Source organism: Tribolium madens, unplaced genomic scaffold, assembly GCF_015345945.1.
Source record: "Tribolium madens isolate multiple individuals breed KSU strain unplaced genomic scaffold, Tmad_KSU_1.1 Scaffold_20;HRSCAF=117;Tcas5.2_LG4, whole genome shotgun sequence".
Taxonomy (NCBI): Eukaryota; Metazoa; Arthropoda; class Insecta; order Coleoptera; family Tenebrionidae; genus Tribolium; species Tribolium madens.
In genome coordinates, this window is record NW_025400985.1 from 6496345 (window position 1) to 6504310 (window position 7966).

Genomic DNA, 7966 nt, shown 5'->3' on the forward strand with positions numbered 1-7966 from the left:
ACGGTTTAACTATTTTCAGCAGCTTTTAACAGGTGCTATAGTTGCGACGGGTTTCAAGCAAGGTTACAACATGGAATTTTGGAGCTGGAAAAGGCTTGTAACATAAGGAACGATAAATAAAAATACGTCAAAATCTTAAATATTATACGCCTTGTACTTTAATTGTGGCTTTTTACATTATTGTTTATAGAACTTGAATAGATCGAATTTGTTGGAACACAAACATTATCACAAGTATTAAAAATATATCTGAAAAATTGGCCTAAACGACTTTATAACAAACACAAACGGATGTTTGGTTTCTTAAATTTAAAAATGGAACAAGTAATAAGTGTAACTTCAGAATGTAAGATTTATGATTATTATTTGTAATTAAGTTGGCAACTAAAAATTTAAAAACAGATGATGTCAAATTTCATATTTCTGGCTTTAATTTAATCAATGTTGCAAACCTAATTTTAAAATAACATGTGATCTGATACTTTGATCAAAAACAAGAAAACGTCTAGTATTGTCGCGTTTTTTTACTAAACAATTTTTAGTTCAAGTCGTGTTTGTGGAAGTTGCACGAAAAACTTATAACGATGTTTTTATACTTATAGTTGCAACTGAACATTATGAATTACTTTAATAGACTGAATTTTTATAAAGAAAAAAATTGATATTAGAATCATGCGTAAGCTTGATAATTATTGCTATAATATTACACGAAAACAAAATTAAAATTAAAACTTCATTATTCTGACTCAGTAGAAAGAAAAGTTCATTTTAATCTTGATTGTGGACTTGAAATTATTTTTCTTTGCGTTTTAAATCCCATCACATTGGCGATTTTACTTTTTTGACAACGAAGTGACTTTGACAAATGAGTTTATGCAAGTTAAATAACAAAAATGTTTATGAAAAACATAATTTTAATTAATAACAACTCAAAAAACAGCTTTAAGATAACAAATACAACGTCATTTTTAACAAGAACAATCATTATTCAATTAATTCGTCAAAGTAACATCGTTGTCAAACCGCCAATTAATGTGATGAGATTTAAAAGGCAGAGAAAAATTATTCCAAATGCAAAATCAAGAAAAAAATTCTACTGAATCAGAATAATGAAGTTTTAATTACAGATTTGCTCCTTTCAGGTTAAGTTAAAAATGCTATTCCTTTGAAATTGTAGCGTATAATCAAAGATAATAATTGTTTTTCTCTTATAAACTGAATCCGGGGACATACTGAGTAGTTGGTGGTAACTATAGCATGATGAGCGTATGTTAATTCGACCACGCCAGTAGGTGTCTATAAAATCTACCGTCAGTTTATCCACGATATTAAATCCAAAGGATTAACTTAATAAAGGAGATAGATAAAATTTAGCATAGATTAAAATTCGGTAATAAACAGAAAGTTTAAATCTGTTGGATTTGGACTTTGGGGAGGATAAAATAAAAAATATATATCAAGTGAATGTAAACGAAACCATTTTTATTTTATTTAATTTAAATGAATTTGGCAAGTCATTGCTACATACTGATTTAACAAATGTGAATTTAGTTTTTGTTTTCACATTATATTCATGAATTTTTTGATTAGCATAATTTACTTTACTTTCAACCTTTTTTTCTTCTTTGCGCTCCTTGATTTGCTAATGCTAATAACAAACCGCTTTCGTCAAAGCAAACTAAAAGTCTAAAATGTGACCGTAATTGAATTTTCCAAGTTAAATTTGACCTCTTATCAATCTCAAACCTCCTGCAGGTATTGGTGGTCGAATTAACTTGTCTTCTTAATCCTCAACTTTTACCGTAAGAGGATTAAATTAATTTGGTAGTCGAATTGACCAACTCCGAGCATAATAGGTTCAATGACTAAATCTAAACAATTTTTTGACGTTATTTAGTTTTTTTTTTACAATTTTCGTAAGCAACAGAAACAACTCCAAAATAGAATTTGTTTCTAAGGGTAATTTTCCACAAAATCCTTAAACGTCATACCATCGTTTTGCAAGTTTTTGACACATTTTTATAAATAAGTTTGAACAATAACTGGATTCAGTTTTTTCGCTTGAAACGTTATTCATTTGTTTACACAGAAATTTGGAGAAAATATTTACTTATGTTAATTTATAACAATGTTCTTTTTTACCAATAAATTATTGTTGGAATGACGCAATACGAGTATATCAAGAGCAGATATTTTAACACATTGAGCTACTGTTTGTTGAAAGGAATAACAATCATCGATTTTTAACATTAATATTTTTGTTTCATTATTACTCGCAATTTCAAGAATTACATTTTTTCAGCAGGAAATAGCTTTAATCCGTTATGGTATAATTTTCTCCACAATCATGAAACCATTTATGATTTGTCTTTAGCGTTTGAAACTCAGCAGGAAAATGCATAAATTGTCTCTTTTTGCCATCAACTAATGTTCCACTATGTTAAAAAAGTCGCATCATGTGAACGCGGCTTAACATTCCTGCCGGTTTTTTGCATCGATCCCGCTGCCAACTCAACTCTGATGTAAACAATAGCTGAATAATTTAAAAAGGAGCACTCCTTGACGCTCCGAATTTCGTCGAAACGAAAAAAGCGCGCAGCATCGATCGAAAACAAGGCCGCCCAAATCTTACATCACTCCCCAAATTCGGCGGCGTTTTCGCCCATCTCCACCCACCGTTCCAGCACCGCTTACATGCTTTTTCCGCGTACTTAAGTGAACTTCCTCGTAACCCGCTTCCAGCGTGTTTAAAAAGCAGTTAACAGCGATCTGCCATTATAAAGCACTTTGTGCGACACAATGAGTGACCTGCGATGCCAATGACCACCATTGCACAATTCGCACCCGAATTCTCATCGTTGAGAGGGATTGACGGTCGTAGGCGAGGCGAGCGAGCCTCGCGAGGGCCCCCCGGAGAATGTGGTGACAGTCAATGTCAAGGCCAGGACTGGGCCAGGAGCGCCCGAGATCTTATTACGCTTCGTTCATAGGATCGAAATCGGAGATATCAACGCTGGCTGACGACACGAACGTGTGACTCATTAACACTGATAATAATAATGATAACACTAATGGCAATTAAGAGTAATAGGTAAAACTAAAATAATAATAATGCGGTAAAAATAGAATGTTTTGGGATTTTATTTACAAATGCATAACGGCCCTGAACCTTCCAAAATTCCGTGCTCATAACACATTCACGAATTTTTAATAAATTATTCAAAGGCTAATCTAATGCAAGAATCGCGTCATTACATAAAGATTCTGCTCTAAGGTCAAAGAACTATCAAAATTTGTCATTCGTTTCTTTTTATGACTTTTTTGTGCAATTACGAATTAATTTTACATTTATTGTGATAAAATTACTTTTGTTTCCGTTCGTAAACTACAGGTTAACATTCGCCAATGACGTTGAATTGTTTGAGTTCATTGCCAAAGCTGCTATTTTGCCATGGTAGTGAATTGTTGTAATTACCATCTGGTTGCTCTTTTTCTTTGTTGTATTGTTACGATAGTATTACGCAAACGATGTCTCGGCCAATCACGTCAGTCTAAGTTTAAGAGACAAAAAGTATTTGTTTTTTCATTTTTCAACAACTACATCATAATTTCTTGTCAGAAATTTCTGAATTATTCATGAAATTATTCATGGATTCTCGTAAAGTCGCTACTCTAAATTTTTATTTGGAATCGATAACGATGGACAAGGTTAGTTTTGGTCAAAATAACTCGAAAACAAAGGAAATACACCAAAAATTTAAGTTTTTACGACCGTAATTTCAGATAAATACTTCTTTTTTTAGAATAGCAGGGCTGATAAAACTTTTGACATATCTACCTACACCACAAAAACTTGGATGTTTTTATTACCAGGACAATTAACAATAGTAATACTGCTCAAAATTAAAAGAAAAAGAGTGGTTGCTCTAGGTAGAAATAACCATTTTCAAATTACAATAGATATTTTAGTGATTATATGTACTTTTTGTACAGCAACACACAGATCACGAAGAATTTCTATATAATAAACATTTTATAAATTTTACAAATGTGAACAAAAATGTTACATATTTACGACTATTATATAAAAAAATAGCAATACAAGAGTAGCATAGATTGTCTATGGTTTTTGCAAAATGTAATTAAAATTTGTGTGATAACAGTTCACTTTGAGATTTCTGTTAATTCCTGCAATCGCCATTAGATCAAATTTAAACGTCTCAATTCTTTTCGCTCCGGTCTATCGATTCCTGCACTCGTTCTGCGATCAGTTCCTGTTAGAAAAATCTTCTCGGAATCGCAATCCGGCGACGACAGGTCGTTCCTGCAAGGCGTCTGCAACTCGTCATGACCAACTGAATGGCACAAGAGGTTAAAGTCCTTATTCTAGTAGCTTCGAAGACGACGATGAACTTCCGGTCGCGGTTTTACCGTTAGACGTTCCTTTCTTGAGTGACGTGTTCCAAACACCACATCAAATAAAATTTCATTTTCAGCAGGAATTTGGCAAATTACAGTTAGACCAAGTGTTTGTATTGTGGTGTTTATCGAAAATGTTGAGCATGCTGGTAATGGTGGCCGATAGAGCGCCATCAAGTTCATTTCCGCCTTGCTGTAATTAGCATTTTTATTGGCGTAATCAAAGCAGAGCGAGTAATCCGCCAGATGACGCCTGCTAGAGCTGATTTATGGAGACCAGGGGCTTAATCGCCGGGTTTACAGTTAGTCGGCGACAAACTTAAGTGAATTGCGACTTAATTTAGTTCGTCTTTTAAATATAGATTCTGAAGTAAAATTACAAGTAAAGGAAATTTTGGTATTGCGTTTGGTATATAGAAAAGGCCAAGTCAGGTGGCGTCAGCAGGTTGGTCTTGGCGTCTAGCACCTGCGAGATTTAGTCAAAAATGCGCCATTTTGTCTTTCTTTGCAAGCCTTTAAGCTTTTATTTCAACCAACAAAGCCTCATACAATCCCCATGTCATCTGTGTGAGGCCATAATACAAAGCCGCTTCTGTCTAGCTCCGGCATTGAAATCTTCGATTTTCCCGATTGATGAGAACTGGTTCAGGCGTAAATGCCTGATTTACCGGAAACAAACGGCAACCGTGGTAAATCACACAACTCTACGTAAAGTTACAGTACCGTAACGTGGAAGAAAAACTCGCTCGACTTTGAATTTCTCAATTCAGAAGTCAGTGAGCGGTTGCATTTAACCACTCGCTGAAAATCAAACGCTGATGAGTTCACGATGGCAATGACTTTTTCTTTTGCGCGCAACTATCGTTTTGTTGTCGCTGCATGGCAACATCACCGTTACAAGATGGGAAATTTTGGTTAAGGTAAATGCACGTGACCGGGTTAGCAATTTTCGGAGAATCAAGTGCTGACATTCAGCAGGAAAGTTCATCCTTTCTCTCATCAACGGCTACTTTCTTTGAGCCGTTACGTAAGCGTGTTTGTAAATAATAGCAGGACTATTTTAAAGCATTGTATTGTTACTAATGTTTTTAAAAACACTTTAATGATTAAGATTTTGTGAATTATTTCCAAATGGTGAAAAATCCTCTTTTTACTCATTAATCGCTTAGATACATAGATACGCACAAATTCCCATTTTTTTATTCTTTGATGCTTTCTGAATTGCCTAAAATTTAACAATAAAAAGTCATAAGAACCGCACCAATTTTCAATTTCGATAAGTCCTGATAGCAGCCAAGATAATATTGAGGTCATTTTTAAGCAATCCGGTCAATCGGAGCGCTCCATATTTTTGTTCTTGATGACTGTATTATTAGTCATTTGCTCCACCATTTTGGAAATTGTCTACCACTTGCTATAATTCGAAATGAATGTTTAAGAAACAATGGCCAAATTGCAAGATGGCGGCAGTTACAAGACTTACAAGAAAAATGATAGGAATAACTAACAATATTTTACTGATTAGCAATTTGTTAGCCATGGGATTGGATAAGGTTTTATTATTGCTTTGAAATTTTAGATATCCATAGGTACTATTTTGGTATTTTACGTTACGTTACGTGGAATCTCTTATAAAATTTTTCCAAAGATATCACGTATATTAATTTATTTAAAAACTAAGTACAAACACAATCTTTTTATTTATTCTTTACAAATTTTATGTTTTCATGATATATGATTACAGAATTAGGTTTTTCAGACAATTTTACTTTAAGATAGGATAAATTCCAGTATGGCGACCGAAGTGACTAAGAATTTCGCCAACTGGATTCGCGCGTCACCTTCAATTCTGCGAAGTTCATTGAAACAATGCAAATCCGGCACATTCGCATAAAGTAGGCGTTTTACTAAGTCCCATTGAACTTAACCTTCCGGAGGGTCACGCTCGGCGTTCCTGGTGTCGGTCCCGGAGTCGCGCCCGGAGTCGTCCTGGCTTTGTCTCCTAGCGTCAGATGCAGAATGGGTTCCAGTGTAATGTTAGCGGAACCCATTAGCGCGCTGATATAACGGTACCATCGGCACGTCAGTGCCCGGACTCGCCATTCCGTCAGGTGCAATGAACCTGCTGCGTGTGTCCGCAGATAGACCCCCGCGCACCCCTCACCCAACCCCCAGGCCAAGGTCCCATTGGCGCAAATTGGTCACTGTCACACGCGGGATGGGGCCGCCGATGGGGGCCCACCACGCATCGTACACCGTTACTTTTTGCGTAAAGATCGCTAAAAAAATTCCTGCTGATTATGCAATGCAAAACACCTTTCATTTGCCTTATCATAACTATGTAATTGACATTGGCAGGAATTCACATTCTTGCCACATGGGAGGAAATTAGAACGGACTGCTTGAGTGCAGATGGTCTGCAGGATTATTCACTTTCCGGAGAAAAAAAGCATGATTCCTACGAGGAAAATTGAGACCAACTCCGGAAATATCTCATTCGTCAATCGGTGACTTGATTTATTTCGGTCTTAAATTGGATTATTCATGGAATATTTGCACAATGATTGCTGGCTTATGTCACATTCTTGATGCAAATGCAATATTATTCAGGAGATACCGTTATTTTATTAATTTATTTATTATTTAATAACAAGAAATGTTAAACTGTTTGAGGCATGAAAACGTAAACAAATCTGCTTTGCTTGTTAGAAGAGATTGGAATTTGCACGACTGCATCCATTATATAACATGACGAAGCCTTATTACTTATTATACAGGTCTCAATGCTTATTACTTTTTTGGAGCTCTTCGATAAAATTATAAGCACGATATTCCGGTCATGAAAACCTGAAAATTGTTATAACGCCGATTTTTGTCAATTTCTGAAAAAATCTTTACTCAAGTCGAGATGGTTAGGATCATTTTTTAACATATTTTATGCTTTATTAGTCATTAGTTCTACCATATTGCCATTACCACCAGTTGAGGTGTATTAATTAATACATGTAAAGAAACAATAGCAAATCGCTAAATGGCGACGGTCGACAAGAAAAGTAATAGGTAAAAATTTTTTGCTGATTAACAATTTATTTGTCCTTTGCATGGGATTTTATAGTGATTTTGAGAACTCTTATAAAGAATATTTTAATTTTGTATGTGTGTGGCAAAATTTTATCCAAATAAGAACCAAAGAACGGGTTTGGTTCACTAGGCAATCGGAGGTCGTTGATACCGCGGCCATGGCCGTCGATTCTTCGCATTGCACTCGCTCTTATTGCGCAACTCTTCCTTTTGCTACTCTTTCTTCACCTTCGCTACGACCAGCAGCGGCGGCAGCAGGAGAACTGGAACGGAAATTCGAATATTTTGACTTTTTGGTTCGAACAAGTTCAATGCAAGCCTTGGCTACAATAGGAAGACATTCTCTTGCCTTGCCACGTAATGAAGAAAGGAATATTCATTTGTCACGTGCGAAGCCTGAAGCACTGCTTAAACAAAAGTTAGCTTTTTGTTTTCAAGCGGAAATTTGGAATGAGGCCATTTACAA